Below are 9,706 nucleotides of genomic sequence, written 5' to 3'. Positions count from 1 at the left end.
TCACTGCTTCTTTTTCTGTCAGCATCAAGATTAAAACATTCATCACTGACTGTGACTTCTCAATATTAATAATAATTTTGTTCTGTGCAACTATTTACTAAATTACAAAATTACAAACTAAAGACAAGAGTAAATCACAGAAGCATCAAATATTTCCACATCTCAGGACAGAGACATGGATCAAGTCGCAAATAAACTTTTGCACGGTCAAACTTCTGAGAAAAAAACATTAAAATTTCTCATCAGAAGTTTGAGGCTAAATGTTGGAGGGTGAAAGTCTCGTTAAATTCACCTGCAGGGGTTAAAGGTCACAGCACAGCAGCTGTTTTCAATGGAGGTGATGTTTTAATGAGACAAACTGTAAAATAACTCACCTGCTTTTTTACGGAATGTCTGGATCAACACAGGGATGAGGGACTTTCTCCTCCTGGGCTGTGGAGCGATGGGTGGAGGAGGTGGGGTTGGGATGAAGGCTGTCTGAAGAGGGGGCACCTCGCTAGGAGTTGTGATGAAGGGGAGGTCTCTCAACTCCCGGGGAGTTTGAGTGTCCACCGAGCTGCAGCTGTCTGAGGTGGAGACAGAACGTCTGAGGTGGAGGAGGTCCTGAAAGAACTCCAACACTGGTTCTGGACTCCTGGGAGTCCTCTCCTTTAGAGCTGTATCTGTAGGAGGGTCCGCTGACAGAGGGGCGATCCTCCAACGTCTGAGCGGAGCTAGAGGCCTGCATCTGGCTGGAGGCTCTGGAGACCTGGAGGGTTTAGGTCTGTAGATACGGAGTCTCTCCAGAAGTGCACTGGTGCGAGCTTCTGCTGCAGCACAGATCCTGTGGATCCAGCCAGTCCGAGCCTCTCGGTGAGCCTTTAAACCCCAAAACAAGAAGAGATGATTTCTTTAGCACATTCAAATCAACCAGAGCTGACACGAGTGCTCTACACTCAAAAATAATAAAATGAAGTTCAGTAGAACACTAAAACATAATTAAAACTAAAATACAAGTTAAAAACTGATCAACTGTTTAAAGTTGAAGATTATAAAAGTTACAACCAAATATCAAAGCACTCAGCTCCTAAATAAGCTGAACTTTTTGATGTGTGGCTAAAATAGCTACAAAAAAACAAAACAGGAAAACATCTTAAATGCTGACTCAGCGTTCACACAGTTCCTGCCTAAGCGTATAAAACCAAAGGGTTGTTTTTATTTACCGGCTCGTCGTCTATAGACGTCTTCTTTTCTGAATTTGTACTCATGACGTATTCAAGAACAAAAACTGAGCGAATGTGTGTTTGGTCCACAGTTGTTTACTTTTGTTTTACAGCTGTTTATTTTTAAAAAATATATAGGTGCATCTTACCATGGTACCCCGTAACCATGGTTACCAGTCAGTTATCGGTGCTAGTTGTGTTCCGACCTTCAATTTTTTTACAAGCAGCTTATATTTAACCCGATCACAGCTTCCATCAGAAGAAATGACACGTTTACACCTGATCATGTCTCTGTTAAACACTTTCAGCTGTTAGACCAGTGGTCTGCAACCTTTGAGATCAGAAGAGCCATTTCTGCCACTTCGCTCATTAAATACAACGTGTCTGCAGCCGCAAACCTTTTTGCGTGTCGATTTGAGACTTTTGCTGTGTTAGAAAATGGCACGAGACCAGATTGGTTTAAAAATAAATGTACCACTTTACACCGAAGAAATTATGTTCTTCTTAACAAGGCACCCATTTCTAATACAACTCATAACAAGCTGGTATGAACAGTTTTAATCTTTCCATGTGACTGACTGACGTGTTTTTGAATTCATCAAGATCAAATTTCTTCTTGAACCCATAAAATATTTTTGTTTCCATTTCCTGTGGGTAGAGGATAATACAGCAACATCGATATTAGGGAGACAATGCATTTCTACTTATCTACCTCCATGTGCATGTTACTGGTCTAACTAACAATATTTCCCTGAGGCAACAAATGAAAAACTACCATTTCTTCACATAAAGGGTCAAGATATTTGGAATATGCTTTATTAGTACATGATAGTATTATGCTACTACTACTAATATATCCAAATATAATTAACATAAAACCTAAGTTTTCTTAAGCTTCAGTCTTGAATCTCCTGTTCTTCAGCTCAATAACCAGTTAGCACACAACACCACTGGAAAGTAAATCTCGTCAACGAACCATGGCACATTATTTACGATGGATAGACTTTTTTTTTATGTTTGTTACATCTTAAAAACACAAATATGGCCATTCAAACCTATAAAGATCTTTATAAATAAGCTTTGAATCATCCCCAAACTTCAGAAAAGACGTCACTTCTAATATTTACCAGCCCGGCAGTGTGAGGTTGTACCTCTGACTTCAGATCCATCAGGAAATGCCATTCGTGTTTATTTTCCATTAGGACAGCTCTCTCATCTCTCCTCTTCATCAAGGATATACTTTAGATTAGACCCACCAATTAATTATTTAAGGGCACTGACACAAGCTGATCTTGCTAATGAACAGCAACGAGTCACTTGTACAATAGTTCCTATTTTCCAGCATTCCATAAATTCACAACAAAACTGAAAGCATGGTTTGAGGCGAAACACAGCGTGATTATTCCTATTTCAGTCAAGCTTTAATGCCATATTCATACGTTAAGCGGCATGTGTGAAAGCAATTATTTTGTATTTTTTGGGGTTTCTGATGAGGTGCTAAACTGACTGTCTGAAAGATGGAGGACCCGTGAAGGGCACTGGCTGGACGCCGCAAATAAACACTTTGGCTGGTGCTGAGTAAACAACCTGCAGCTTTCAGCCCGCTGAGGACTCCTGACAGACATCTCACCCAATTAGCATTCTGCACCTTACGTGCTGCTTTGGGCCACAAATGTTTTTTAAGCATCAAGAAATATTCATCAAGAACAAGCAGGGTGGCCACTGCTCGTGCTAAGTATAGAAAACACTTAGCAAGTCCAGGCAGGAACTCAACAAACACACAAAGCACGCACTGCAGTCAAATCTAATTAACAGTTTTATCATTTGGGTTTTTGGTGTTTTTGTGCTAAAACAGAGACATCATAGTTAAAGTTGTGAAACTGAGTGAAACTTTCCAACAGTCTGTAGCTACAGTCATGGAGCAGGACTCGTGATACTGATCTTATTTCACACATCATTTCAGTGATAGGTAATAAATGTTAAATGCAGTCGGCGGGAAAAACTTTAATCAAACTTTAACAACAGCAAAAACTCTTTTTCTGGACTAAATAACAGTCAGCAGGATGAAACGATAGAACAGGTATTCATAACCTGAGTGTTGAGGTCTTCTCTTTCAAGAGCTCTAAAGGGAAGAGGAGCTCATGTAGCTGTCGCAACTCAAGTCTCATCTAACTGAGAAGATCTTAAAGTTGCTCAAAATGATCCCAAATTCTTCTGCGCAGTAACATTTTATCTGGATTGTTTTCAGCCGCATTTGATTGTGTTTTGCACACAACCACTGCTGGTGTGAGCGCCTTCTCATCCTCCGAAATTCTTGTCCTTCTTATATCCGCACAGAATCACAGACTAAGGAGCTCTAAGTAAATATTTGAGTGGATATTAAAATATAAAGCCATCTAAAAACATAAAAAGTTAATACCAGTAAATGAGACTACATTGTAAGGAGAAAACTTATTTTATCGTTATAAATGTAGTCAGGTATTCTTTACATGATAGTGATGTATCAGCATGTTTTAAAAAATGTTAATTGAACTATACTTATATATCAAACTAGGCTACTCAAAGCACATTACAACACAATCTGTGCCCTCATTTATCCATCCACACTCTTTTAAACAGCACTACCACATCGCAACATAGAATAAATCACTCCATAGAGATTAATCAGGGCTTTCATCCAGCGATGGGTCACATCCGAGGCATTAATGGCTTCAGCCTTTTGCCCCACACTTCAAAAAGTAACTGCATAATGTTGGAATCGAACCTCCGACGCTCTCGTTGAACTGCTCAAAACACTGAGCAACAGCAACATTTATTTAAGATGGATACCACACGGTTTGTATTCAAACAAAGCACTGACTTTTCCTTCTCATGGAACTTTCTTTAAAATGTTACTTCCACCTCATTAACTTAATCTTTAAACTAATCTGAGGAAAGGGAGTTCTGCAGAGCACATTAGGAGTGAGAAATCCAACCTGCAAGACGAGCTCTGTTCTGTCACTCTTTTGTTGCATCTTTTGTTTGAAACAATTCTTTAAATAAAAGCTGAGTTAATTAAGGCGTCAGTGCAAAAGAAATGGAAAATAATTACAGACTTTATAGAAATAAGCTGATTTTTCTATAATGACAGTCGGCCACTTTTAAAAAGGTCAGCTAAAGTGACTGAGGTGAAGCTGCAGAATGTGCAATGTTCATTTGAATTAAACAGACTGTGACGCTCAGTAATTTGATCCTGCTGGAGATATTTCCACCACAGCTTGACTGTGCAGCTATAAGACATGTAAAATTAAGAATACAGGAGCACCTCAAAAAATTACAACATCATGAAAAAGTTTTTTGTTTTTTTTTGTTAATCATTTCAGAAAATGAAACTCATACATTACATAGATATATTACACACAGAGTGAAATATTTCAACCTTTATTTTGTTGTCATTTTGATGATTATGGCTTACAAATAATGAAAAATTAAAATTCTGTGTCTCAGAATGTGAACATTGTGAAGAGGTTCAATATTGTAAACTCCTGGCGGTCACACCATAATCACTGATTAACTCCTAGACATGAGCTTCAAATGTCTCATTCCTCAAATCCAGCCGCTCCTGAACCAGAGACAGACAGAAGTGTCTGACCTGCTGAGGAGACAAAGTCCAATGTTCTCTGTTCAGATTAAAGTAACTTTTCATGTAATTTGTAAATCAAGCTCCCATAGTCTGGAGGAAGAGAGGAGAGGAACAGAATCCACGTAGCTTGAAGTCCAGAGTGAAGTTTCCACAGTCAGTGATGGTTTGGGTCCATGTCCTCTGCTGGTGTTGGTCCACTGTGTTTTCCGAAGTCCAGTCAACGCAGCACCAGGACATTTTAGAGACTTCATGCCTCCTTCTGCTGACGAGCTTTAAGGAGATGCTGAGTTCATTTTCCAGCAGGACTTGACACCTGTCCACACTGACAAAGGTACCAAAAGCTGGCTTCATAATATTCTAATTTTCTGAGACACTGAATTTTGGTTTTTCATTATTTGCCATCATAATCATCAAAATGACAAAAAATAAAGGAAATATTTCACTCCATGTGTAATGAGTCTGCAATATTTGAGTTTCACTTTCTGAAATGATTGACAACAAAAAATTGAACTGTTGCACAATATTCCAAAATTTTTAGATGCACCTCTCGTCCACACTCTTGTTAAATTGAGAGAAAACTTTATTTCCTGCTAACGGTGGCAACAGATTACTGCCAACCAAAATGAGAGAAGAGTGACAACGGAGGCAGACAGCAGAGACTCCCCATGTTTCTACCACAACATGCTTGAGCAAGGGCAACAAAATTGTAAATTTATGGCGCAGATCCAAATATTTTTGCAGAATTAAACTCTGACCAAACATATATAAGTACAATTCTGTATCCCTGGGGTGCCATTAGAGAGGGTGACCAGGATGGCCTCTGCTCTCATTCGGGGGCTAAGCTTCTGTAATTTGCAGCTTCAGAACCGTGAGTGAAGTCAGTCCCACCATGTGGCTGTTTCAGGGCCTCGCAGGGCCACGGTAATGAGGGAGGTTGCCTCATTAAAAGCAAAAACGCTCGCACACAAAAGAACCCGACATCAAAAGCCTTCATGTTACCTTTAGTATCCCTCTGCACACATGTTCCTGACCACAGGACTAACATCGTAATAAAGTCACACCGCAGATGTTTCTGCAGCTGCAACCTATTTGTTTACGTGTGGGCGTGTGGAAATACAAAATTAGATGGTTCCAGTGGACTGTATTGTTCAAAATGATATTCAGATTTCTGTTTGGCAGCATCTTCTGGTCATTGTTTTATAAAGTAGAAGACATGGCGTCCAGAAGAGCTGTTTTGTTTTTTATTTAAAATGTGACATTGGCATGTTTAATGCTAACTATAAACATATCTCAATGTCTTAAGCCTTGATATATCTGTTCATTACAATGTGTTCATTCATTCCTGTAGCCTCTTTAAGCATTAATACATTGTATTTGGGTGAACTGAGGTTAACGCTGACAAATATCTGACTTGAATAAAACTAAAATCCATTTCGTTGAGATCCTCAGGACATGACAGGGGCAATGGCGTACGCATGATGATAAGCAGATGCACTTCATTCAAGCATGAAACACTTTCCAAGGAAGGTGGTCAGAGATGCAGGGAGAGGGAGGAAGATAAAGAATGAAAGAGACAGAAGGATGAAGATGAGACCGAAATGATCTGTGAGTCACCACTCAGACATCAAAATGTTCCTCCTTTGTTTGCAGAGATGAATCACGGAGGATTCACGGACGGTGTTGTCTGACATTTCGATTTGGTGGTAACATTGCAAGATCTCTACTATATTTATGCTGAAACTGGCCAACTATTGTCCACCTTAAGATATCTCGGCTATGACCTTTTCTCGTTTTCGTCGGAAAATGTCAGGAATTTGAGGGGAAAAGGTAAAAGAGCCCTGAAGGCAGCAGTGTGGTGCAAAGCCTCCATATGGCTCTTGTTTGGGGTGCTTCAGCTTTTTCCAAGTCTTCTGGCTGGTTGGTTAATTGTTCTTCTGCTGTTCCTATATCATCTCTGTCTATCTTCAGAGTTTGTTGCAGCATTCCAACAAATTCCTGCAACTTGGCTTCATTCAATGAATCGTTTTTGTGTTAATTTTATCCATATAAATCATTAGCACTCTTGCAGGAATCCATATCGCCTGCTGTCTTTTATGCCAGAATTAACATGCATGTGTAATATCAGCCAACTGGTGATATCACACATAATGTCACACAATCTGTTTGTGTTTATGTGTTCAGGATGACTTTCAACTACTACCACGCTCAGCTTTAGCTCAATACCTGTACAATGTGCTGAGGCATAGCCATTTTTGTGTTGAGGGCTGTGGCAGCAACAGATGTCACCTTATTGATAACTTTCTTTAAAACCAATTCAATAATACATGAGATATTTTTAGCTAAAGGTGCAAATAAACACATAACATAGAGGCAACAGCATTGATGCCATTTCACCTTCATTGCTGGATGATTAAAAACACATTTATTTGTTAATTTTTGTGATGGCTGATGCAGTTTTTTTTATTTTTTTTTATGAAACAAACTGGTCAGTTTTTCTCTGAACAGAGCAGCCAAGTTCTCATGACAGATACTTTTCCGCTAGAAAACAAATATATTTTCTAAGTTGTTGAAATAGTTTACTTAAATTAAATTATTAGGTCAACGTCTGTGTTTGTCTTTAACAACACTTTAAATTTAGTGCTAAAGCGTTGTAATTTGTTGAACTCCTCATATCAGGCTGTGAGTGAACAAAATAAATGTAATAGTAGAGGTTGATTTTTATGATTTTTATGACAATCCTATTTAGCTGCCTGTAGGTGGAGGGTGGACTTGCACCACATATACAGAACAAAACAAGCCCATATGTAACTAAGAAAGAAGAAAGTAGAAAAACACGGTGGGAGGACAGCATCCTCAATTCAAATCTTTCTCGAGACTCTTCATGAAGCGAAAACAATTTAAGCCATGATGAATTTTAAACTAACTATACCTGCGCATGCTAATTCAGCCATCTGCTCTTCACCTGACTCATCATTTCGACTTCAGCTGGCACAGCAGTCTGTCAGTTTTAAAAATGTAAGCGATATCCCCAAGAGCATCACTCTTTCATGTCAAAGAATCATAAAAAGAATAGCCACAGATTAAAAAAGCACCATGACTTCAGTTTTTGTACACAAAGTGAAGCTCTCTCCTCAGGTATTAGCAGATTATATAAGCAGATTTCCTCTGGAAGAGTGATTTTAAGAATTAGGCCTACTGGTCAGCAGCCAGTCCTCTGTGGGACTCAAAGACTCAAACCCACATTTTAACATTTTAAACTGGGTTGAGCTGTTTTTGGTAGCAGAATCTAATTGCGTCTTTCAGGCTACATGGGCAGGTTTTATCTCAAAGAAAGCAGAGACGGTTGTCTTTGCTCAACAGAGTCGAGCGAGGAGCTGATGCAGAAGCTCTTTGATGCGACGTGTCCCCTTGTTTCAGAGCAAAGATGGGTTCAGTCTTTGAAGCAATCGTTACTGTTTTTAAAAAAAAATCCAAAACGGAAGCGGATAATTCTGTTCGTTTTGTGTGCCGCTGGAGAGAAAAGATTTGACTGACGTGAGCTGAAATGTACAAAAAATTGAGCTTTGACTTGTCTTTGTCATGTTATTATCAGCTATCACCAAAGGAAGGCCTTTGCCCGTGTCTGTGTGCATTTAACTGAAGCATTGAACAAATCTGATAAAACTGGCAGAAAGTGATCACTGAAAGTACGTCTAAAAATTATAAACTTTTTCATTGAAACTTCAAGACGATTGCCACGGCTAACTGACCTTAAGAAACACAAAAATGGCTGTAACTCAGTCGATTTTACAGATGTTGGGCTAAAATTTGATGTATAGTAGCTGAGAGTCCTTCCCGACACTTACTATGCTCGTCAGATCTCACGTTATTGCATGAAATTGTGCATAATGGTTTTTTTCAAGGTTTGCACAAAACGGTTACAACTTCATCGTTTCTCGACAGACGATGATCTTGGTGTACAATGCTAGCATAAAAAGGGATGGAGATTCCCCTAATCGAAACATGTATGCCCCTTAAAACTGTATGAATGTGACATGTTTTCATAGTTTTTGGTTGATCAGTTTCAGACTTTCTGTGATAACGTCATACCAGGTTACATCAAATCTTACCGAACTTGCTTCTCTGTCAGAGAGCTTCATATTCTGAATTCTGACGAGGTGTCCTTGTCTTCATTTATTTCCCTGTAGGCAATGACGACAAAAAAGCAACAGGACATTTATGAGGATGGCCAATGCTGATGAATCTTATTCTTTTTAAAGAATCTTTAGATAAGACATTCATGAAAATAAATTCTTCCCTGGGAAGATTTTAGAAAAAAAATGTTGTTAAGCGTTTGCAGTGAGGTAAAAACGCCTGCATGATGATGTGTGCGCCTGTGCATACCACACCCTGCCCTCTCTGCCCTGCCATGCCATACCATATCCCACAATGCCATGCCCTATTATACCATACCATACCATACCAAACCATAGCATATCCTACCATACCATACCATAACATAGCATACCGTATCCTACCATACCATACCATACCATACCATACCATACCGTAGCATCCCAGACTATACCATACCATACTATACTTTACCATACCAAACCATAGCATACCATACCATACCATACCATACATACCATACATACCATACCATATCCTACCATACCATACCATATCATACCATAGCATACCATACTATACATACCATAGCATACCGTAGCATACCATACCATACCATATCATACCGTAGCATACCATAATATACCATACCATATCCTACCATACCATACCATACATAACATATCATATCATATCCTACCATACCATACCATACCATACCGTAGCATACCATACCATACCATATCCTACCATACCATACCATACCATA

Source organism: Nematolebias whitei, chromosome 21 (genome assembly GCF_014905685.2).
Source record: "Nematolebias whitei isolate Nwh7 chromosome 21, NemWhi1, whole genome shotgun sequence".
Taxonomy (NCBI): Eukaryota; Metazoa; Chordata; class Actinopteri; order Cyprinodontiformes; family Rivulidae; genus Nematolebias; species Nematolebias whitei.
This window is presented reverse-complemented; position numbering follows the sequence as displayed.